This window comes from Tamandua tetradactyla, chromosome Y, assembly GCF_023851605.1.
Source record: "Tamandua tetradactyla isolate mTamTet1 chromosome Y, mTamTet1.pri, whole genome shotgun sequence".
Lineage (NCBI taxonomy): Eukaryota > Metazoa > Chordata > Mammalia > Pilosa > Myrmecophagidae > Tamandua > Tamandua tetradactyla.
The window spans coordinates 13532360-13557182 of record NC_135354.1 but is presented as its reverse complement, the minus strand read 5'-3'; the positions used below and the strand labels follow the sequence as shown (position 1 = coordinate 13557182).

The following is a 24823-nucleotide window of genomic DNA, read 5'->3' as shown; positions in this document are numbered from 1 at the left end:
CCAAACTATTAGCAGCAGCCCATGTGTATGTATACAAATGCACATCTGGCCAGTTTTCATTCCAAGGAAAATGAACAACCACTGGAGTTTCCACCCACAGTGAGGACTTCTTCTCACCACTATCCTTTAAGGACATCCCAGAATGGGGTTGTAGTGCTGCAGCTGTCCACTTTCATATGGTTCATTCATATTACACAGAACATTTGCAAACCAGGCCCAAGTATTCTCTTCTTCAGTCAGCTAACTGTAAGGAACTTCTTAGGAGTCCATAGTTCTGGGCTGGGAAAGAGAAGATAATGTGGGAGGAGTGAGGGCCATGGGAATTTGGCCACTTCCTCATATAACTTTTTTGTGCCTTCAGGACCTGATTAGAACTGTCTCTAATATACCATTTCCATTTTATTATGGAGTGCTGCTATGCTTGCTCAAGTTTATGACTTGGTGGGTCAGAAAACATTCAGTTCATCATAGGAAACTCAGGCCTCATGGTTATTTGGTGGCCCATGGTAAGTATTCCATCTCTACTAAGGCTAAAATCTATCTCTCAAAACCAGAGTACTTATTTGCAGTAGATTTTAAGATTTTGCTCTAATATAATAAAGGTCTTCATTTTGATTCTCTTTTTTTATTCTTTTTTTATTAATTAAAAAAAGAATTAACAGAACAATTAGAAATCATTCCATTCTACATGTACAATCAGTAATTCTTAATAACATCACATAGTTGCATATTCATCATTTCTTAGTACATTTGCATCGATTTAGAAAAAGAAATAAAAAGACAACAGAATAAGAATTAAAACATTAATAGAAAGAAAAAAAAACTATACCTCACATGCAGCTTCATTTAGTGTTTTAACATAATTGCATTACAATTGGGTAGTATTGTGCTGTCCATTTCTGAGTTTTTATATCCAGTCCCGTTGTACAGTCTGTAACCCTTCAGCTCCAATTACCCCTTCCCTTTTTTTTTTAATTAACGGAAAAAAAGAAATTAACCCAACATTTAGAAATCATACCATTCTACATATGCAATCAGTAATTCTTAACATCATCACATAGATGCATGATCATCATTTCTTAGTACATTTGCATCGGTTTAGAAAAACTAGCAACATAACCGAAAAAGATATAGAATGTTAATATAGAGACCAAAAATAAAAGTAATAATAGTAAAGTCAAAACAAAACAAAACAAAACAAAAACCTATAGCTCAGATGCAGCTTCATTCAGTGTTTTAACAAGATTACTTTACAATTAGGTATTATTGTGCTGTCCATTTTTGAGTTTTTGTATCTAGTCCTGTTGCATAGTCTGTATCCCTTCAACTCCAATTGCCCATTATCTTACCCTGTTTCTACCTCCTGCTGGACTCTGTTACCAATGACATATTCCAAATTTATTCTCGAATGTCTGTTCACATCAGTGGGACCATACAGTATTTGTCCTTTAGTTTTTGGCTAGACTCACTCAGCATAATGTTCTCTAGGTCCATCTATGTTATTACATGCTTCATAAGCTTATTCTGTCTTAAAGCTGCATAGTATTCCATCGTATGTATATACCACAGTTTGTTTAGCCACTCTTCTGTTGATGGAGATTTCGGCTGTTTCCATCTCTTTGCAATTGCAAATAATGCTGCTATAAACATTGGTGTGCAAATGTCCGTTTGTGTCTTTGCCCTTAAGTCCTTTGAGTAGATTCCCAGCAATGGTATTGCTGGGTCGTATGGCAATTCTATATTCAGCTTTTTGAGGAACCGCCAAACTGCCTTCCACAGTGGTTGCACCATTTGACATTCCCACCAACAGTGGATAAATGTGCCTCTTTCTCCGCATCCTCTCCAGCACTTGTCATTTTCTGTTTGTTGATAATGGCCATTCTGGTGGGTGTGAGATGATATTTCATTGTGGTTTTGATTTGCATTTCTCTACTGGCCAGGGACATTGAGCATCTCTTCATGTGCCTTTTGGCCATTTGTATTTCCTCTTCTGATAGGTGTCTGTTCAAGTCTCTTTCCCATTTTGTAATTGGGTTGGCTGTCTTTTTGTTGTTGAGTTGGACAATCTCTTTATAAATTCTGGATACTAGACCTTTATCTGATATGTCATTTCCAAATATTGTCTCCCATTGTGTAGGCTGTCTTTCTACTTTCTTGATGAAGTTCTTTGATGCACAAAAGTGTTTAATTTTGAGGAGCTCCCATTTATTTATTTCCTTCTTCAGTGTTCTTGCTTTAGGTTTAAGGTCCATAAAACCGCCTCCAGTTGTAAGATCCATAAGATATCTCCCAACATTTTCCTCTAACTGTTTTATGGTCTTAGACCTAATGTTTAGATCTTTGATCCATTTTGAGTTAACTTTTGTATAGGGTGTGAGATACGGGTCTTCTTTCATTCTTTTGCATATGGATATCCAGTTCTCTAGGCACCATTTATTGAAGAGACTGTTCTGTCCCAGGTGAGTTGGCTTGACTGCCTTATCAAAGATCAAATGTCCATAGATGAGAGGGTCTATATCTGAGCACTGTATTCGATTCCATTGGTCGATATATCGAGCTTTATGCCAATACCATGCTGTTTTGACCACTGTGGCTTCATAATATGCCTTAAAGTCTGGCATCGCTAGACCTCCAGCTTCGTTTTATTTTCCTCAAGATGTTTTTAGCAATTCGGGGCACCCTGCCCTTCCAGATAAATTTGCTTATTGGTTTTTCTATTTCTGAAAAATAAGTTGTTGGGATTTTGATTGGTATTGCATTGAATCTGTAAATCAATTTAGGTAGGATTGACATCTTAACTATATTTAGTCTTCCAATCCATGAACACGGTATGCCCTTCCATCTATTTAGGTCTTCTGTGATTTCTTTTAACAGTTTTTTGTAGTTTTCTTTATATAGGTTTTTTGTCTCTTTAGTTAAATTTATTCCTAGGTATTTTATTCTTTTAGTTGCAATTGTAAATGGGATTCGTTTCTTGATTTCCCCCTCAGCTTGTTCATTACTAGTGTATAGAAATGCTACAGATTTTTGAATGTTGATCTTGTAACCTGCTACTTTGCTGTACTCATTTATTAGCTCTAGTAATTTTGTTGTGGATTTTTCCGGGTTTTCGACGTATAGTATCATATCGTCTGCAAACAGTGATAGTTTTACTTCTTCCTTTCCAATTTTGATGCCTTGTATTTCTTTTTCTTGTCTAATTGCTCTGGCTAGAACCTCCAACACAATGTTGAATAATAGTGGTGATAGTGGACATCCTTGTCTTGTTCCTGATCTTAAAGGGAAAGTTTTCCATTTTTCCCCATTGAGGATGATATTAGCTGTGGGTTTTTCATATATTCCCTCTATCTTTTTAAGGAAGTTCCCTTGTATTCCTATCTTTTGAAGTGTTTTCAACAGGAAAGGATGTTGAATCTTGTCAAATGCCTTCTCTGCATCAATTGAGATGATCATGTGATTTTTCTGCTTTGATTTGTTGATATCGTGTATTACATTAATTGATTTTCTTATGTTGAACCATCCTTGCATACCTGGGATGAATCCTACTTGGTCATGATGTATAATTCTTTTAATGTGTTGTTGGATACGATTTGCTAGAATTTTATTGAGGATTTTTGCATCTATATTCATTAGAGAGATTGGTCTGTAGTATTCTTTTTTTTAATATCTTTGCCTGGTTTTGGTATGAGGGTGATGTTGGCTTCATAGAATGAATTAGGTAGTTTTCCCTCCACTTTGATTTTTTTGAAGAGTTTGAGGAGAATTGGTACTAATTCTTTCTGGAACATTTGGTAGCATTCACATGTGAAGCCGTCTGGTCCTGGACTTTTCTTTTTAGGAAGCTTTTGAATGACTAATTCAATTTCTTTACTTGTGATTGGTTTGTTGAGGTCATCTATGTCTTCTTGAGTCAAAGTTGGTTGTTCATGTCTTTCCAGGAACCCATCCATTTCATCTAAATTGTTGTATTTATTAGCATAAAATTGTTCATAGTATCCTGTTATTACCTCCTTTATTTCTGTGAGGTCAGTAGTTATGTCTCCTCTTCCATTTCTGATCTTATTTATTTCCTCTCTCTTCTTCTTTTTGTCAATCTTGTTAAAGGCCCATCAATCTTATTGATTTTCTCATAGAACCAACTTCTGGTCTTATTGATTTTCTCTATTGTTTTCATGTTTTCAATTTCATTTATTTCTGCTCTGATCTTTGTTATTTCTTTCCTTTTGCTTGCTTTGGGATTAGTTTGCTGTTCTTTCTCCAGTTCTTCCAATTGAACAGTTAATTCCTGCATTTTTGCCTTTTCTTCTTTTCTGATATAGGCATTTAGGGCAATAAATTTCCCTCTTAGCACTGCCTTTGCTGCGTCCCATAAGTTTTGATATGTTGTGTTTTCATTTTCATTCACCTCGAGGTATTTGCTAATTTCTCTACCAATTTATTCTTTGACCCACTCGTTGTTTAGGAGTGTGTTGTTGAGCCTGCAAGTATTTGTGAATTTTCTGGCATTCCGCCTATTATTGATTTCCAACATCATTCCTTTATGATCCGAGAAAGTGTTGTGCATGATTTCAATCTTTTTAAATTTGTTAAGACTTGCTTTGTGACCCAGCATATGGTCTATCTTTGAGAATGATCCATGAGCACTTGAGAAAAAGGTGTATCCTGCTGTTGTGGGATTTAATGTCCTATAAATGTCTGTTAAGTCTAGCTCCTTTATAGTAATATTCAGATTCTCGATTTCTTTATTGATCCTCTGTCTAGATGTTCTGTCCATTGATGAGAGTGGGGAATTGAAGTCTCCAACTATTATGGTATATGAGTCTATTTCCCCTTTCAGTGTTTGCAGTGTATTCTTCACGTATTTTGGGGCATTCTGGTTCGGTGCATAAATATTTATGATTGTTATGTCTTCTTGTTGAATTGTTCCTTTTATTAGTATATAGTGTCCTTCTTTGTCTCTTTTAACAGTTTTACATTTGAAGTCTAACTTGTTGGATATTAGTATAGTCACTCCTGCTATTTTCTGGTTGTTATTTGCATGAAATATCTTTTCCCAACCTTTCACTTTCAACCTATGTTTATATTTGGGTCTAAGATGTGTTTCCTGTAGACAGCATATAGAAGGATCCTGTTTTTTAATCCATTCTGCCATTCTATGTCTTTTGATTGGGGAATTCAGTCCATTAACATTTAGTGTTATTATTGTTTGGATAATATTTTCCTGTACCATTTTGCCTTTTGTATTATATATATATCATATCTGACTTTCCTTCTTTCTACACTCTTCTCCATACCTCCCTCTTCTGTCTTTTTGTATCTGACTCTAGTGCTCCCTTTAGTATTTCTTGCAGAGCTGGTCTCTTGGTCACCAATTCTCTCAGTGACTTTTTGTCTGAGAATGTTTTAATTTCTCCCTCATTTTTGAAGGACAATTTTGCTGGATATAGGAGTCTTGGTTGGCAGTTTTTCTCTTTTAGTAATTTAAATATATCATCCCACTGTCTTCTAGCCTCCATGGTTTCTGCTGAGAAATCTACACATAGTCTTATTGGGTTTCCCTTGTATGTGATGGATTGTTTTTCTCTTGCTGCTTTCAAGATCCTCTCTTTCTCTTTGACCTCTGACATTCTAAGCAGTAAGTGTCTTGGAGAACGCCTATTTGGGTCTAATCTCTTTGGGGTGCGCTGCACTTCTTGGATCTGTAATTTTAGGTCTTTCATAAGAGTTGGGAAATTTTCAGTGAAATATTCTTCCATTAGTTTTTCTCCTCCTTTTCCCTTCTTTTCTCCTTCTGGGACACCCACAACACGTATATTTGTGCGGTTCATATTGTCCTTGAGTTCCCTGATACCCTGTTCAAATTTTTCCATTCTCTTCCCGATAGTTTCTGTTTGTTTTTGGAATTCAGATGTTCCATCCTCCAAATCACTAATTCTATCTTCTGTCTCTTTGAATCTATCATTGTAGGTATCCCCATTGTTTTTTCTATCTTTTCTACTTTGTCCTTCATTTCCATAAGTTCTGTGATTTGTTTTTTCAGTTTTTCTATTTCTTCTTTATGTTCTGCCCATGTCTTCTTCATGTCCTCCCTCAATTTATCGTTTTCATTTTTGAAGAGGTTTTCCATTTCTGTTCGTATATTCAGCATTAGTTGTCTCAGCACCTGTATCTCATTTGAACTATTGGTTTGTTCCTTTGACTGGGCCATATTTTCAATTATTTGAGCGTGATCTGTTATCTTCTGTTGGCGTCTGCGCATTTAGACAGATTTCCCTGGGTATTGGATCCAAAAGTTTGGAAGATTTTTCTGTGAAATCTCTGGGTTCTTTTTCTCTTATCCTGCCCAGTAGGTGGCACTCGTGGCACTCGTTTGACTGCGGGTCCCACCAGTAAAAGGTGCTGTGGGACCTTTAACTTTGGAAAACTCTCGCCGTCTGGGAGGTTCGCTAGCCGAAGCAGCTTGGAAGTGTTCGAGCCAGCCCGGGGTCCGAACCCGGGGAGGATTGCTGGTCGCCGCAGCCTGGGAAAGTGCCCGTCCAAATTTCCTAGTCGCCTGGGCGACAAGCATGGCGGGATGGCGCCAGTGGCAGCAGCCCGCCTGGGAGAGTGCACGTTCCCGGGGAATCACGGGTTTGGAAGAGGCCTCCCCCACCCGTCACCGTTCTCCGCAGCCTGGGGATTTCCGATCCAATTCTCTCAGTTGGTCCGAGGGGCCACGCATGGTATGGGCGCCAGCCACTGCAGTTTCAGGGGACCACCTCTCCAATTCTCCCAGCCGGCCCGGGAAGGGGGAAGGGAGTCACTCCGGCCGCTTGCCGCCCCAGCCGGTGAAGCCCGCGCACCTCGCCGATCTCACCCGAGTGGCTTCTCTCAGCCAGCCAGCCGTTCCAGGATGGGGTATGCTGTCTTTTTTATCTCTGTTGTGGCTTTGGGTGCTGTTCTGTATCGTTTCTACTCCCCTAGTAGCTGTCCTGGAGAAGAAACTCCCACATATGTTTTTTAATGAATTACTTGAGGATGTACTTCAGCAAAATGAGGCTAAAATCTGGTCCTGGAGTTAGCTAGCCATTCTGACCGTGTCTCAGCTCCGCCTCCTCAGTTGATGAACACACAGCTTGATTCTCTTTTATGGGCTTGACAAAGGCTCCAGACAGCATCTCTATTTGCCACTGACACTTCCATCACCATTGGATCTGCTGGATCATACGGTCAAAGTGGCAGAGCAGCTTTCACAGCTGCTTGGACATGTTTCAGAGCCTTCTTTTGTCCTGGTCCCCACTAAAAACTAGAAGCTTTTCTGGTCACTCAGTAAATAGGCTAGAGAAGCACAGCCAATGGATGCTGTTGTCTTCAAAATCCAAAGAGGCAAATTTGGTATTGTGTCTCTTTTTCAGCCATAGTAGGGGCCAGATGCAACAACAGCTTATCCTTCAACATGCCCCACACCACTGGACACCTAGAAATTAACTAAGGTGGAAGGTCTCAGTACTGTTCTTGGATTTGTTTCCTACCCTCTGATTGCAAATGCCTTACCAATAATTCTAGAGTAGTTGCTGCTTCTTTTCAACCAGGTCCAATCAGCATAGCATTAATATAAAGGACCAGTGTGATGTCTTGTGGGAAGGAGATACAATCAAGGTCCCTGGGGATAAAATTGTGACATCTAGCTGGAGAGTTGATATTCTGTTGAATCAAGACAGTGAAGGTGTACTGATGGCCTTCCAGATGAAAGCAAACTGTTTCTGATGATCTTTACTCATAGCTATTGAGAAAAAAAAGCATTTGCCAGATCAATTGATACATACCAGGTGTTACGTGAGCCACAGTCTAATAATCCCCAAAATATCTTATTTCCTTTTTCCCAGTGCACAGTAACCTTGGTAAAAGGCCATAAAAGCATAAATGGGGACAGTGAAAAGATCCTTCCCCAAGGGTACTCAGCCATCCCCTCATTCAAGGGGCTCTGGGTCTGTAAACAGTCTGAAATCTGAAATTTGATTAAGGAGCCATAGCTTTCTGCTTTTGTAATTCAAGTTGGACTACTGTTCTCTTGACCTAGAATTCTGCTTAAACAGCTCAAACAGGAAATTAGTAGACTACTCAACTATTTTACTTCTAGGTATCTCATGATCCAGTAGCCAATGTCACAAATCACTGGAAGTCATCTTATTTTGACTGCAGCTTTGAGCCTTCTGTACACTTATGGTGAACATGCCCACATGATCTATGGTAATTAACTTCACCACATGGCTTCTGTCAACTCAGGATCCTATCATTCCATCATGTTTAAGCATTCTAGCTCAGTGATAGGAATTCCTACAGATATGACCTACAGATAAGGGTGAGTACAGAGCTCTTCAGGGAAATAGAGCTAGTCTCATGAATTTATTTCTCAAGGCCCTTGTGAAAGAGCTGTCCTCTGGGCATTCCTGCCATGTGTGAGCAGGTCTTCCATGATAAATCCACTGTAACATTTCCATTTTGCTAAGTCTCTGAATCCCCTCATCTACATTATATCAGAGCAGTTCTGGTATTTTGGCCTTAGATTATGTTAACCACATTTTAATCCTTGTTTAAGCCAACCATCAAAACTGTTAATGCCCTTTCTTACCGCTCAAACTACAATACAATGCATAATATTTGCTTAGTGGGCCCATATCAATAAACTCAGTTTGATGCACCTTTATATACTTTCCACCATTATCCTATACCATTTAAATTCATACTCACACATATTCCTCTGATATCTGTCTTATATAGATTGGAAAACTCATGCCATTCTTTTGAAGTATGGTGTAACTCCCCATGGGCCAAACTTTGTACCTCACCTTTCAGGACTGATGGGGATTTTAGTGTAATTATATGTCTCACAGAAAAGAGGGCTAAAGGGGTGGGCCATTGAAAGGAATAAAAGTGCCTTTCAAACCAATTACCTCAAAGTATTCTATTGATGCTTCTTCTGGTGGAATGAACCAGAAATCCACAGAGTACTAGGGGCTGTTTCTCAAGGAGAGGTAGTTACAGGGTCAGCAGCCACTGAAGGGTAAATCTTGTGAGTTGGAGGTTGGATGGCAGACTACTCTGGGGAGACTGAAGGCTGGAAAGCTGATTCTTTAATGTAGGCAGGAGGTTGGGAAGCTGTTTCCTTAGGGCAGTCCATTACAGGTCTATGTAGCAAAGGCTCAGCAGATTCCAGGGATCCTGTCTCCCTATTGCCATCATTATCAAGCTGTATATCACTGTCCCAATTTCGATATCCTATTCTTTTCCAATCAAAGCCCTTTCTTTAGCAACAGACACCGTGCAAGTCTGAAATTTTAGTTTATGTTATAAATCTGTTATTTGTACAATGCAGCTTTGTGTTTATTTTTCAGAGATCTCAAGTCTGCAACCTCAGGAAAAAATATTTTCTTCCTGGTAACACATGGAAACTTTTACAATATTCTTACAGTGCTGAAGTTTCAAATTTGAAGACTTCAGTGCATCCCTTTCACTTCTTGCTGCATCTGGCATATCTAACAACAAACAGCCAACATTGTAACATATGTCTTAATTCCATGAAACCCTGTAAGGGTGTAAAAGCCTTATCACTCAGAGCCTTGCCTTATATAACCATACAATTGACAGAATCTAATGGTGATATTTTGAAGATCACTTTTGCTAACTCAATCTATGGACTTTCAGTGCCATCTTGATTACTTGAAACAGAGTAATAGTGCCTCTGAATCTAGTCAGTGTGGAAAACCAATTGTAAAAACACATTTTTAAGATTCTGTTTCTCTAGAACCATTCCACTTCTGATATCAAGCTGTATTAGGTTCTCTAGAGAAACACAGCCAACAGGAAAAATATGTAAATATGAAATTTATAAAGGTATTTTATGCAACCATGGGGGTGGAAGAGTCCAAAATCCATGGGTCTGGATGAACTCCACAGGACAGGCTCACTGACTGAAGAAGCAGTGAAAAGTCTCTTTTCTTCCATTAAAGCCTTCAATTGATTGGATTATTTTATTGTGGGAGACATACCTTAGTTGATTGCAGATGTGATCAGCCACAGATTCACTCAACTAACTGATGATTTAATACACTAGCTGTCTGGTTTATCAACCAGACACAAAATATCCTTGAAGCAGTGGTCAGACAAGTGTTTACCTGAACACACAGCTGGGCCTCCTCACTTCACCAAGTTTACACTAGAACCTTACTATCACAATGCCAAAAAGGCAATGAATGAAAGCTAATTCCCCTTTTTGATAAAAATAATTCAATAGATCAGAACAGAAAGGAAGTTTCTCACCACACAAAAAGGGTATATATGAAAAACCATGGCTAACATTATAATCATGAATAACTGAAAGTTTTCCCTCTAAGATTTGGACTAAGAAAATGATACTCAGTATTACTACTGTTATTCAAGTCTATCTAGAGCAATTAGGCAAAAAAATAGACATAAAAATCATTCAAATTTGAAAGGAGGAAGAGACGTTTCAGTATTTGCAGATGACATGACATTATATCTAGAAAATTCCCTAAACTGCAATACAGCTACTAGAGCTAATAAATGAGTTCAGCAAAGTGATGGAATATCAAATCAACAGGCAAAAAAGCATTAATCCTTCTATTCATTGTTAAGGAGAAATCTGAGGAAGAAACCTAGAAAAAAAATTCCTTTACAATAACAACTTTATATGTTATCTAGGAATTAATTTAAACTACAGTGTAAAGGGCATATATACAGAAAATTACAAAACATTGTAAACGATATCAAATCAGCCCTAATTAAACTAGAAGTATATCTTGTGCTCATGGGCTGGAAGACTAAATATAATTAAGATTTCAATTCTACCCAAATAGATTTACAGATTCAAAGCAACACCAAGGAAAATTCAAGCAGTTCATTTTGCAAAAGTGGCAAATCCAATCATTAAATTTGTTTGGGAAATTAAAGGTCTGAAAAGCCAAAGATATCTTGAGAGAGAAAAACTAAGTGGGATGACTAATACTTCTTTTCTTTAAAGCATGTTCCTAACCTATAATCATCAAAACCATGTGGTTCTAGCATAAATATAGATATTATAATGAATGGAATCCAATTTGGAATTCAGAAATAGATACATTTATGCTCAGTTGATTTATAATGAAATTTTATTGAAATATGTAACATATTCATATATATATGTTATATATTCATATAACACATAATCACCCAAAGCCTATAATCTGTGATACATATATATACATATATACATATACATATATATCATATAGCTATATATACATCACAATAGATTTTGACCATTTTCATTGCTCCAAAAAATGAAAATAAAAATAAAGTTAAAGAACACCCAAAACATTGTGAACCTCCCTAAATCACCTGTTTATTTATTTATTTGTCTTTTTTTTCCCACCATCTGTCCAAACATTGGATAAAGGGAGTATCAGTTATGAGGTTTTCATAATCACATGGTTACACCTTAAGATCAATATAATTATATAATTGCTTCAAGGATCTAGGCTATTTGTTTCAGGCATTTCACTCCACCAATATACAAAAAACTGAAAGGGGAAATCTATATACTGCATAAGAATAACTTCCAGAATAACCTCTCAATTCTATTTGAAATCTCTCAGCCACTGAAACTTTATTTTGTTTCATTTCTCTTTCTCTTTTTGATCCAGAGGTTTTCTCACTTACATATGTCATGTACAGTCTCATCTCCAGGAGTCATATCCCACATTTCCAGGGAGGTTTATACTCTGGGGATCCTGTCCCCATACGGAGGAAGGGCTGATGTTCACCTGAAAAGTTGGCTTAGGGAAAGGAGTCACATCTGAGCAACAAAAGAGGTTCTCTGGGGGTAACACTTAGGCATACTCATAAGAAGACTTAACAGAATATTCACCTTAATTTTTTTTAAGGCTACCTCTACTAAGGAAGATCTTCTCTAGTCCATCAAAGACAACCGTGTACAGTAAGAAATATGGATCTGACCTCATCACACTTACAGCATACATGGTGATTTAAAACTATGACAAAATAGGTGGTTCTATTCATTACCCATTTTTGCATGACAGCAAATATATCAAATACTTTCCCAGACATAGCAAAAGATAGGTGTACCTTATCAAAGTCACCTGTGATGACAAATTCATTTCTGGGTCTCTTGATAAACTATTCAACCCTGGGATCTTCAGTCTCCTAACTGCCAGGGCCTTACACTTCTACAGGACAAGCCAGTTTGTTCTTTTGATCCAGAAGTGTTCATTTTTTACTGCAGGTGTCAAATCTGAAATGGTAAAACTTAATAACCTTCATTCTTTTGATATGGGGCTGTTTGCCAACTGTCAGATGCAATATGGTTGGATTTGTGTGCAGACAGGACTAATATTTAGCCATTATGGCAACTGATACCTCATTTCCACCAATAACAGCTTCATCTGCCTCACCAATGCATTCCAGGGGATGGTGATGTATACACTGTGGTGGGAGGTAGGTTTCCAAAAAATCAATTGTCACACTGGGGACATTTTTTATTCCAGACTCACAATTTATCATGATTGGCTCAGAGGATGGCAAGATCCACATTTGGAATGGAGAGAGTGGCATAAAATGGAATGGAGAGAATGGCATAAAAGTAGCAGTATTGGGTGACAAAACACTGGTCCAATAATCTGCTTGCAGCTCAACCCCAAATTCATAATCTTTGCCAGTGAATGTTTCAACATGGCCTTCTGGCTACCTTCCATTGATGGCCATCCCCAATCCTGCTTAGCTGTATAGTGCATTGGAAGGGCCATCTGAACAAACTCAGAGGATGAGATAATAGTGGAATTGGCTCATTTGACAGAGCTAGATATCATCCTTTCACATAGCCTTCCCAAGAATATTACTGCACATCTGCTCAAAAGAAAAAATCCTTTGCCTTGCTTCTTCAAAAGAACTCTTTTTGTCCTTTTTGGACTCAAATTTCCACTTTTACTGCAATAAGTTCTTCCAGAGAAGTGACCAGGCTGGTGGTTGGAATATAGTGGGGCCTTCAAAAAACCTTCAATTGTGAATGTACACTGGCTGAGGGGCCAGTTAAGTTGTCAATTCTGCACACTCCTTCTCCCCCACTAGTAAATGCTTAGAAATTGGGATTCTGGTTTTGTCATGCTACTGCATCTCAGTGCCCCTTGCGCTCATACTACATGCCTCATTACTGGGTCTCCTCATGTCACTATGGCATTATTCAACAGCCATCATGTTTGTTAGATGCCAAACATTTACAGATATAAGTCTTCATATCTTTTGTAGTTAGAGAAAGTAACAGATACAGAAGATCATTACAGTAAGTAATGTATACATATATATATATGTATGTAGGTATGACTAATATATGTATATATGTATGTGTGTATGAATGCATAGTAATAGTTTAAGATTGTTATGGAACCTCCTTCCCTTAGAGTCATCCGCAGTTTCTGAGAGTTCAGTCAAAGGAATTGAGCCCCTGGGAGAAAGACTGCATCCCAGTTAATAGTGTTTGCCACTAGCGTTAGTAGGTCTTACCTATTAGCTTTTTCCCTTAGAAGACTGAATGAAGCAAAACCTCAAGTGTTTATTGTTTCCATAGCTGCTTAATGAAGTTCTTAGGAAACTAAGTGTATCTCAAGCTGCGTTTTGAGGCTCTCTCTGCAGTTTTAGCCCCTCTTTGCCTGGTGATGTTCTGTCTATGCTTGCATGAGTGCAACTGTCACTCTTGCATTTCTTTTGTATCTGGCTTGAGGCATTTGGGGACAGGATACTGGAAGCCAGAGTGTTTCAGCTTGTGGTTTCTTTGCCAATTACAGTCATCCCTTTTATGTATATGTCTGCTTCTTTTTTTCCTTATCTTTTCATGGGAGAGGAAGAGGCTCAGCCCAGCCAGAGTTGAGGTAAACTGATACTGGCCTATGGCCTTTTCTTCCCCTGCATGGTCTTCTTAGAGCAGGTGAGGGACATGTTACTTCACTGTTACCAAACCAACATTTAAGCAGGCAACACACATACTCCCTACAGATCTCAAAGCTGATATTCAAGAATTATGACTTCCTCAAGAGTACATATATGTTCCCGGTGCCTGCCCATGCCAAAATAAATAAATAAATAAATAAATAAATAAATAAATAAATAAATAAATAAATAAATAAATTAATTAATAAATAAATTTTAAAAAAGGGTAAATAGATGCTTTGGGTAAAGTGAGTGTTCCATAATTCTCTTCAGCTGCATGAATAGAATGTGAATGGCTAGCAAGTTTGACTTTTACTCAGCCTTAAAGGGCAAAGGATATATGCCTTTCCCAAATGTATTTGGAGCCTGCAGCTGCTGAGGTACCTGCCACCTACTATGTAGACCTGTCCTCTCAGAACTGAGGGACTTAATGAAAACAAATCACCTGAGCTGTGATTCCCCATCCAGTGTCCTTTGGGGTCAGGAGAGGTGGTCAAAAATCCTTGATAGCAGTAATTACTTACAGAGACTTAGAACTGGGTTGACAAGAAAGGCTGCATAATTAACATCTGTAAGCCACATGACCACTAACCATCACTCACCTAGGAGCAGCAGGAAAATGTTTTGTATTTGAAATTACCTTTATATTCAAAGCTGATGTACTACATCCTGTAAAAACATATTATTGCATGGCCCCTTTGCAGGCCCTGTGGCTACACAGCTGGCTCCTGAGTTGGAAAGGATGGAAAAAGATGGGACTGGAAGCAATAAGAAATTGGTGTGGATGATGAATAATAGAGAAAGGAGTTGAGGTCTGGGGTCTGGGTGGATGGTCTCAGTTGGAAGTAGGAGTGGTCAAGCTCTCTTAAGAGGGAAGGGGCCACTTACCAACCTCTTAAGAGTTCAGACCAAAGTCACCTATTTGATGTGATAGTAACATTACACTACTCAGCCATTAGCCAGGGTGTTTTTTTTTTATTTTCAATTTTCTCCATTGCAAGCATAATTATTGTTTATTATGGAAAATTTGGGAATTTAAGAAAAAACCATTTTGCCACTCAATTGCTACCACTGTTAATCTTTTCTGTTAAATGTTCCTCTCAAAATTTCTGTACATAAGTTTTTCGTGTGTTTATATAGCTGTTAATCTTCTGAATATACAATTTTATGTCCCTTTTTTTGTACTTAACACATAAAGATTTTTCTATGTTATCAATCTTAAACAGAATTTTATGGTTATAGCCTCTTCCATTGGGTTTCTGTAGCAGTTTGCCTACTACCCAGAGTTGGAGGGAGGGATGGGTTGTCTCCAGTTAGTCCTACTGATTCACATTGGGACTCTGGACAGATTGTTGTGTCCCTCTGCCTGCCACCAACTGTCCCTTGGTGACTGAGGCCTGGGGACCCTCAGAGCACTGAAGCTTGAATCTCCTCACCCCAGGGCCTTAATAAGCAGCCACAGATACAGAAGTGACTGGGAAAGGCCCAGACCTCAAGCCAAACTTGATCCTTAAAGTCTGCCTCTGACATGTACCTTCAAGCTATCTTTCACCCCCTAGTGTTTTTCTTACCTCCTCCTTTGCTCCATTTGGCAACCTCAGCAAGAATAAAGTTCAGCCTGCTATACCCTGGTCTCTAAAGAGCAAGAGTAGTGGGTCTTTTGGGGGGGTTCCTGAAGCTGTTCTAGGAGAAGTCTTTGCCCATTTCTTGTGAATTCAATGCTTGGCTGATGAGTTAGTAACTCCTGGAGGCTGCTGCCCTAGCCAAATATCCTCAGACCTGCAGAGTTGCTTCCTACCTTTTGCTGCCAAGTCCATCTCAAGCAACCATCCAAAAAGGGTCAGAAGGGGCAGTGGGAGATTGAGAAAAAACACAACAAGGGTTAAGAGAAAGTGGGAGCTAGGTGGTTCATTGCCTGACTGAACACAATGATGATAAGAATACAGTGCAAGTTTATTTTACATTGCTTAACAATAGAATTCCAGATAAGGCAGTGCAATACATGAGAATGTGCTTGACATAATGAATAGGGATACTGAACTTTCTTGAGAACAGAGAGAACATTGATTAACTTGCTGAAACTTCAGAGGCAGTGCTTTTCCACAGTAAGGCCAGATTAGACAAGGTGCAGTCCAGGCCAGAACTCATTACACAGGAGACCAAAGGGCCATGCCTTCAAGTTTATTCATACATGGCTTTGCCAGCAGTCAGAGGCCAGCTTTATGAGAAATCTGACCTAGGCCCCAACATTTTGTATTGCTATTTCTGAAGCAGTATTAAGAAAACCTTGAGGCTGCCACTTTGTGATGGTCACTGAAGATTAGCTAAGTATTCAGAAGGGTGGTGGAGGGAACATTCTGGCTCATGTGTGGTAGGCAATATGTAGACTCTCCTGAGAGTCAAGAAGGAAGAGCTACCACCAAGCTCTTATAGCATTCTTGTAGGAGGAGCTTTGTTATGTATGGTGCTTTGGAAGTCATGAACAAGATAAATCTGGCTCCCCCTCACAGAAGCCATTCCTGCTTCTAAATGCTTAAAAGCAGGCAGTGGGCTGGGTCAAAAGCAAGCCAAGAAGGCTATGGGTGTAAGCTGGCTCAGCAGTTGATGTGGACTAAAGAGGTAAGCACAGGATATGGCCCACATTTTGCTGGGAGAGCAGAGGATGGAAGGGTTGTGCTGAGGAAAAAGGAAATAAAATTCTTGCAGGCTGATAGGCAATATTTCTCCATTTGACTGATGGAGTCTTGGAGAGTACTAGAGATCTGATTTATCCATGTGCTTGTAGCTCCTATCAGGTTCAGGCCCAAGAACGTACAAAGCCAACTACATCTTGTTAGGACACATTATAGACAGGTTCAGGCCCAGGGATCATGGGCTATGCAATATAGGTATGTGAAAAATGGGAAAAGTCCACGCAAATATGTTGGCTCATTAGGCACAAAACATCTTACCTTTTTTATTTTTTATCTTGCATTTCTGAAATAAAAAGATTGTTCTATAAGTAGCCTTAGCTTCTCATTTGCAGGAATAAGTTTCATAAAAGCAAAGCCCCTAGATCAAGGGCCTGGTTGTTTTTTTGCCCCAGTCTCTTCAGAACTTTGCAATATTTTATTTTCTGCCAGATTACTCTGGGGTATATTGGGATGTTCAATTGATTTTTGACATACTTGCTAAAGCCACTCAGATGGAGTAGAACAGACTCTTTAACAAATGATCCTGGAAGAACTGGATATACATAACCAAAAAAAAAAAAAAGAAAGAAAGAAATAGGATTCCTATCTCACACAGTATTGAAAAATTAGCACAAGATGAATAAAAAAATCAAAACACTTGGTGGTAGGAGTTGTTTTCTTAGACTTTCACTCAAAGCATGAGTAACGAAAGAGAAACAGATAAATGGGTATTCCTGGGAATTGAAAACTTTGTTGCTTAAAATGACTGTCAAGAAAATGAAAAGGCAGCCTATTCAGCCAGAGAAAATATTCAGAGACCATATATAAATAAGGGTTTAATTTAGAGAATATTTGAAGAAATTCTACAACTCAACAATAAAAGGACAAACAATTTAAAAAATGGATAAAAGTCCTGAATAGACAACTATATAGACCCAGGCCAAGCTGGTACAGAACCCAGGAGGTGGTGACTGCTCGATGGAAATATACACCAGGCACAGAAGTGGAACTGGGTCTATTGGGACTTATAAACAGGATATGTTTTCTGATGATACCTAATTGGAAGTTAGAACCCTGTCAAGGGAACAGAAATGCATTAGGCAATATATGGTTTCAGAACAGAAATTCCATGTGGTATGAGGACATTGAGTCTCTAACACAATTATTAAAGGGGCCTAAGATCTGATGCTTTACTAAGGTTAGTGCTTAAGGCTAAGATACAATCAATGCTGTTTCTCACATCTGTAGTTCCATTCTTCCCCTCTGGGGGGGGTTGTTTACTTTCTCCTCCTTTGTCCTTGGATAAAACAGGCCCATTGTGGGCTTTTAGGATGGGTCCTGGGCCCTGAGTCACACAGTCCATCACCATTTAGTGGGTTATCTCAATCATAAGACAGACAACACATCCATATACCACAACATTAGAAAAGAAGACAGAATGGTAATACTCCAAGACATAGGGCAGTTCATCCTCTAGGGAAATGTCACCAATGCTGAGTAAGACAATTAAGTCAAGTTGAAAGGGGGCCATTACATTATTGATCAATACTGTGCTTCTTTGGCACATGATTCAAAGCTTGTGAAATATTATGTGCATGTTCTGCCTTGTATTGCAGTTGTAATGACTAAAGCCATTCCATTCTCTAAGGCTACTTTCTGTAATTAGGTCTTCTCATCACTTAAGAATGACACTGCTAATTTAGGTTCATTAAGCTAAAGAATCTAAAGCTGTGTGGCTTAAAGCTGGATGATTGGCTCAGGCTATTATATCAGTAACTATCTCAGCTGCCCCTGGGACAAGATGAAACCATCTTGTATTTATTTCACCAGGTATCTAGATGGAACAATTTCCCAGTTGCTGGGAGAGTTTAGAAAAGAAAGATATAATGTGACAGGAAAACACATTGCCCCCATGTATCACAGCCTGTCCTATTATAAGGTAAATAGGGTCATCTATATGATCCACAGGTTCATAGCCACCCCCAAAGAAGGCATAAACTCTATGTCCATGGGAGGTGTTTTGCCATTGGAAAAGACATCATTTTGTAGCTTTAAAATTACACATTCTAAGTATCCCTACCTCACATCTGAGTTCCCATTAAGACATTCCATGCATTCAGGGCAGTGCAGTCTGAGGTTACTGCTTCTGCTGTGAGCCATACTATTCTATCATGTACAGAAAATATTAATATGAGCTGTGGCTCATTTGCTTGTTCCTTCACAAGGAAAAAGAGGTAAGCCTGAGGCTCATTATGAGATGGTATTTGCACATCACTTTTAAAAGAGAAAGTCTCATTCCAGATTTGTGGGTGTGTTAAAGACTGCCATATTAACAGGGTGTTCCACATCATCCAGTTAGCAGAAGCAATGGGAAGGTTGGAAGAACCTAAAGGTAGAAAGTCTATAGAAACCCAGACTTCAGAGTTACCAGGAGGCCCACTGTAGAAAGGTGTTTTTTAGGATGCTGTAGGTGAAGAGTAAGATGTTTTATGTGGAAAAAAATAGGGGAAAATGTGTTGATCTAGTAGTATCCACACAAGTGATACACTGGTGGATGGTAAGGTACTAGGCAGAGAGATATTGCAGGAGGTTTTAAATACCAGATATTCTCCCTATGTATATCTTGTGTCCTCCACTATGACATCAGTTATTAATCTAGATATAAGAAGTTTCCAATAGTTATACATAAATTTCCCATTAGGAATAGAAGGCCCCAGATTTTTTATTAAATTTTTAAGACTTTTTTTGTATTAATGATGGTCAGACAACAATATTTTGGGTAACTCTTATACTTCATTGGCCTAAGATTCCTAACCAGTGTAGCTGCATAGGCCTGCAACAAAGCCAAAGGATGTGATTTTCCCTCATCTGTATCATCTGAATCATAAGCAAAACTGAATTATTGTCATTCCTTCTTATAGGGTGTAAAATGGGCAGGCCCTTTAATTTGTATTCTAAGCACCTGCATTGGTCCTGCCATTAGCATTTGAATATGAGCCAGAGAAGCTGCTCATGGCATAGCATTTTGGTGGATTGGAGTATGATATAGCCTTTAAGTCCACTTTTGCAGAGATTTCTTATTATCTTTCAAGTGTTCCTTTAAGAGGCCACTTATTCTTTTACAAGGCTTGTGCCTGAGGGATTAGAGACTAGATGAAAAGCTCACTTTATTTCACAGTCTCCTTTCACATCTGGAAGCTGTTCTACATGTCTTGCCTCATCTCTTGTCCCCATAGGAGATGTCTATGACTGTCCATTTTTCTTATTCACTTGCTTTCTGGTTGATGTACTACAAGCATACATACTACTCTTAAATCAGCCATTTGACTGCTTTGTATAATAACACCAGTGTCCCATAATAAGGTATCAGTACAGGGTTGATCCACCTGAGCTGCCTAGGAGGGAGGCAGCAAGATAATAGATCTAACAGTATAACAAGCAGACTCAGGAATTGGTCCTGTGCCCCACTCTGTAGTAGGTAATTCAGTAGCTGTTTCAGGTGTGACAAATTTAGCTGTTGAATTTCCTATGTATGATGCTGGTCTTAAAATCTTGTACTTTTTGGCATAGACAGCTGGTACTGAAAACACTGTGCTGCAACAAATAAACTTTTCACTTTGTTAAGGTACTTAATTGTACATTCCAGAGTGTGGATCATTAGCCATATCTGTTACTCATCCTTTATAGTTAGGGCTGTCCTCAAGTTAATAGGACATTTATGCATCAGATCTTCCACTTGCAATAGAGAACTGTAAGCAGCACACAATTGCTTTTCTAAAGGGCTCTATTTTAATTCTGCCCTTTTCCATATTTCCATTAATGCCCTGGGGCATTAATTTTGAATTTTCTCCTTTGCCACAAAGCCGTCTGAAGCTGCTTGTTTTAGCCACATCCAATTCACTGGGTAAATCATAATCTGCTCCCTTCGGTGTTTGTGCCTAAGCTATTGCCAATTTTGCTTTTTCAGAAGCAGGCTGCTGAGAATCATCCAATTCCCAAGTACAATCTTTCTTATTAGCATGTACAATGGTCTTAATATTTAAGTTAAAATGAGAATGAAAAGTCTCCAATTTCTTTCAAGGTCTCCAATTTCTTCCAATATCAAGAAAGGCCATTAATTTGTTTGGCATATGTGGTTTAAAATAATTTTTGTCTTAGTCATCTATATGTAACACCCAAGAATTTGACAGAGCAGCCAGGGCCTTGCAGCTTGTTGTGACTGATTGCTTCACAATTTAAATAAAACAGCATTTGGTTGTTAATCTATGGTCTTTAATTGATCATCCACATAATGCAAACCCTTGGTTAAGGAATCTTTCATATATGCTTGAATGAGCTGTGTGAACTTCTCTAATCTTAATTTTTCTCCTAGTTGGTAGGTTAATATTTTTGCAGCCTGTTCTTCCTCTTTGCTCATATGTTCTTACATGAAGTAGAACAAGTATGTATCTTTGGCCTAAAAGGAGACAGGCTATGGCTACTGCTACCTGGCATTCTCTCTTCCTTTCACTAAGATTTAGTTACAAAACACCAACACTGATGGAGTTTTCAGGGTGTTGCCATATTCTTGTGAGCACCCCATTCATCAAGGAGCACAGACAGTACTCCCCACATTGATGATGTAGGCAAACTTGGGATTTTTCCATGAATTCTCACTTACCTGGACTCATTCCTACTGCTGCCACTGATATCTTGGTCTCCAGGCTGGCTCACCTATAGTTTGGGCTAAGACCAAGTTTCTACAGAGACCAGGAGGGGGAAGCTTCTAGATCAAATGAAAAACAAATGGGAATTATAGTGGACATGGATTTATTGGAACTTACAAACAGGAGAATTTTTCCAGTGATAGCCAGCCAAACATTTTACATTCTACAAAAGGAGCAGAAATGCATGAGGCAATATATGATTTCAGAATGAAGACATTTCTTTTGGTATGAGGACAAGGTCACTGGTATAACCATTAAAGAGATGTTACATCTAATATTTTAACAAGGTTAATGTTTAAAACTAAGATAAATTCAATGTCAGTTTTCACATCCATAATTACATTCCTCCTTCTATGGAAAGATTGTTTACTTTCTTGGCCCTTGTTCTTGGCTAAGGTAGATCTGTTACAGGTTTTTATGAGGGGGCCTCAGCATCAGGTGATCTCAACACTTTTCCAAAGAGGAAATATTGTTGCCTAAAAAGGACATGAAAGAAGTTCAAAATCACTAGCAATTGTGGGAAAACACACTAAAAATTTTAGATATCATTTCACACCTACTTGAATGACCGTTATAAAGCTGAAAACTATAAGCATGAAGAAGATATGGAGAATAGAAACATTTACTGTTTTGGATAATGTAGAATAGTATAGCTGCTGTGGATGGGTCTTTTGCAATTCATTTGCTGAGCAAAGGAATCAAAGGAAACTAAGGAAGATAAGCCAAAGGAACTCGAGAAGTCAAGAATAGAATTGCCACATGATCTGGCTATCCACCTACTAGATTCATACCCAGAAGTACTGAAAGCAGGAACATAGACATTTCACACCACAGTTCATGGTAGCATTGTTTACAATTGCCACAAGATGGAAGCAATCCAAGTTTCTGTGAACTGATGGATGTATGAACAATATGTGGTACATACATATGAGGTAATATTTTTCACGTGTTAGAATGTGACAACATTGATGAACCTTGAGGATATTGTGGAGCACTATTCACCAGACACAGAAGGATAAATATTATATAGTCCCAGATGTGAAATAGTTCTAATGAGCAAATTTTGGAACTAAAATTGAAGTTGCAAGTTTCCAGTAGAGAATGGGGAGCTGATGCTTAGTTTGTTATAATTTTTTAATAAGGTTGATGTAAATCTTTGGAAATGGATAAAGGTAATAATAGCACATTACCTTAAGGATACTAACTGTGCTGAATTATGGATATGATTTTGATTGAAATGGTAAGTTTATGGTCATGTATAATCTCTAAAAGAAAAGTTACTGGATAAAACATGGGACAATAATCTGATAAATCCTGTTGTGGATGATGATGGTGGTTATTTGTACAAATATAAGGATGTTCTTACACAAAGTAGAACAAGTGTGTATCATTATTTTAATGTGCTAATAGGGTGGTATAGAGGAAAAATACAAGTAAATAATGAACCGTAGTTAAAAGTAACATTTCTAGTATTCTTACATCAATTGTAACAAGGAGTTTGGAAATTTTTAATGTGGAGCAATGAGAATGTTCTTAAATTGATTGTAAATTTCAGAGACCATGTAAACTCATAAAGACAGAATGAAGAGTACAGGCTATCAGGGATGAGGGATGGGGACAATAGGAAATTCATATAAAATGAATGTTGGATTTCTATTTGGGATGAAGGGAAAATTCTAGTAATGGATGCTGTTGATGATACTGGAACTCTGTGAATATGATTAACCTCATTAAGTATTATACTTGAAAGGGGAAGACTTATGTTCCATATATGTTTTTACAAATTAAAAGTCAGAGAAAGTAACAGGATTTTTGCATTGTCTCTCTTCTTTTGCCCCATCAGCCTAGTGAAAAGTCCATTAAAAAATTTTATGATTTTCTCAGAGAAGAAATTTCTGATTTAAAAAAATGCTCTCTATTGTTTTCATATTCTCAATTTCATTTGTTTCTGCTCTAGTCTTTGTTACTTCTTTTCTTTGTTTACTTTGCTGTTCTGTCTCTAGTTCCTGCAGGTGAGACCTGAATTCCTTGATTTTTGTTCTTTCTTCCTTTTAAGTGTAGGCATTTAGAGCAATAAATTTCCTTCTAGGCACAGCCTTTGTTACATCCCATAAACTTTGTTCCTTAACCCATTAGTTGTTTTAGTTTTTTCTAGAGGTTGTTTTCTTTCTTTTCTCTAGGGTTTTCTAGTTGTTTGGTTTTGATCTCTGTTAATCTCTCTCATTGACTAATTGTGGGATTGGCTTTTTGCCAATAGATATTTATAATTACTACATCTTCCTGGTTCATTGCCCCTTTTATTAATACAGTGTCCTTCTTGTGTCTTTTAATTGTTTTACATTTGGCATTTAATTTATGTGATACTTGTATTGGTTTCCCCATTCTTTTCTCATTGTTGTTACATGAAATATCTTTTCCTAACCTTTTACTTTCAACCTGTGTCTATCCTTGGGTCTCATATTAGAGTCTTATGTAAGTATTTTGCAGACAATATACAAATGGATTCTGCTTTCCTATCCATTCTGCTAATCTATGTTTTTTGATTGGAAAGTTTAATCCATTAACATTTAATGTTATTACACTAAAAGCAGCACTTTGTGCATCTATTTTTTCTTTTAGATTTTACTTATCATATGATTTTTTTATCTTTCTCTTTTCACCCTATACCTTACTGCTCATATTAATTTCTACACTATCACTAGATCTCTTTCTCCTGTCTTTTCCCATTTGCCTAGTGCTCCCTTTAGTATTTTTTGTGAGCAGGTCTTTTGTTCACAAACTCTCACAGTACCTATTTATCTATAAACATTTAAAAATCTCCCTCATTTTTGAAGGACAGTTTTGCTGGGTTTAGAAATCTTGCCTGATAGATTTTTTTCTTTCTGTATCTTACATGTATCACAGCATTGCCTTCTCACCTCCATGGCTTCTCTTGAGACATCCCCACTTTGTCCCTTCAAACTTCCCTTATAAGTGATGTATTGCTTTATTCTGGCTGCCTTCAGAATTCTCTTTGTCTTTGACATTTGACTCTCACTAGTAAGTCTTGGAGTAGGTCCATTGAATGTATTCTGTTTGTGCATATTGCATTTCTTGGGCCTGTGATTTTATGTCTTTCATAAGTGTTAGGAAATTTTTAGCGATTATTTTTTCCATTATTTTTTTCATTTCTCTTCTCCTCTGGGATACGATTAACATTTATATTTATGTACTTCATGTTGTCATTCAATTCTCTGAGAGTCTGTTAAATTTTTTTCCCATTCTTTTCCTTTCTCTTCTTTTGTGTGTCAGATTTTTGATGTCCTGTTCTGTAGTTCACTAATCCTTTCTTTGCCTCTTCAAATCTGCTGTTGTATTTCTCATTATGTTTCTCATCTTTTTTTATGCCTTTCATTCCCATAAGTTCTGATATTTGTTTCTCTTCAAGCTTTCATATTCTGCTCTATGGTCCTGCAATGTCCTTTTTAT

The 24823-nt window shown here is 37.9% G+C and overlaps 1 pseudogene; it reads left to right on the top strand.

The window, feature by feature from the left end:
* Positions 1 to 6574: 6574 nt before the first annotated feature.
* On the top strand, positions 6575 to 12783 carry LOC143672528 (WD repeat-containing protein 82 pseudogene; annotated as a pseudogene).
* The last annotated feature ends 12040 nt before the right edge of the window (positions 12784 to 24823 follow it).